This window comes from Odontomachus brunneus, unplaced genomic scaffold (genome assembly GCF_010583005.1).
Source record: "Odontomachus brunneus isolate Ranch 3 - 2012 unplaced genomic scaffold, Obru_v1 Obru_scaffold_045, whole genome shotgun sequence".
In the NCBI taxonomy this organism is placed as follows: domain Eukaryota; kingdom Metazoa; phylum Arthropoda; class Insecta; order Hymenoptera; family Formicidae; genus Odontomachus; species Odontomachus brunneus.
This window is the reverse complement of record NW_022639495.1, coordinates 2,233,713-2,233,977: the sequence shown is the minus strand read 5'-3', so window position 1 is coordinate 2,233,977 and position 265 is coordinate 2,233,713.

Sequence of the window (265 nt, the reverse complement as noted above, 5' to 3'; positions counted from 1 at the left end):
AACAACGCGTGTTTGTGTGACTCTGTAGCACACCCAGTACCTTGAAAATATTTTTCCAACATTCCAGAATCACCCCCATAACGTTAGATTTGTCATAGTAGCAGATACGGATTCTCGCGCATGCACTGTGGTACTTATTCTGCGCATAGGCCGAAAGTAGACTATGTTATGGTAGGTCATGAGTTATTTCGCGTTAGCGTAGAGAGCACTATTTGTGATAGTTTTTTAGCGTTTTCTAAAGAAACATTCGCCTTTGAAAAGGTCT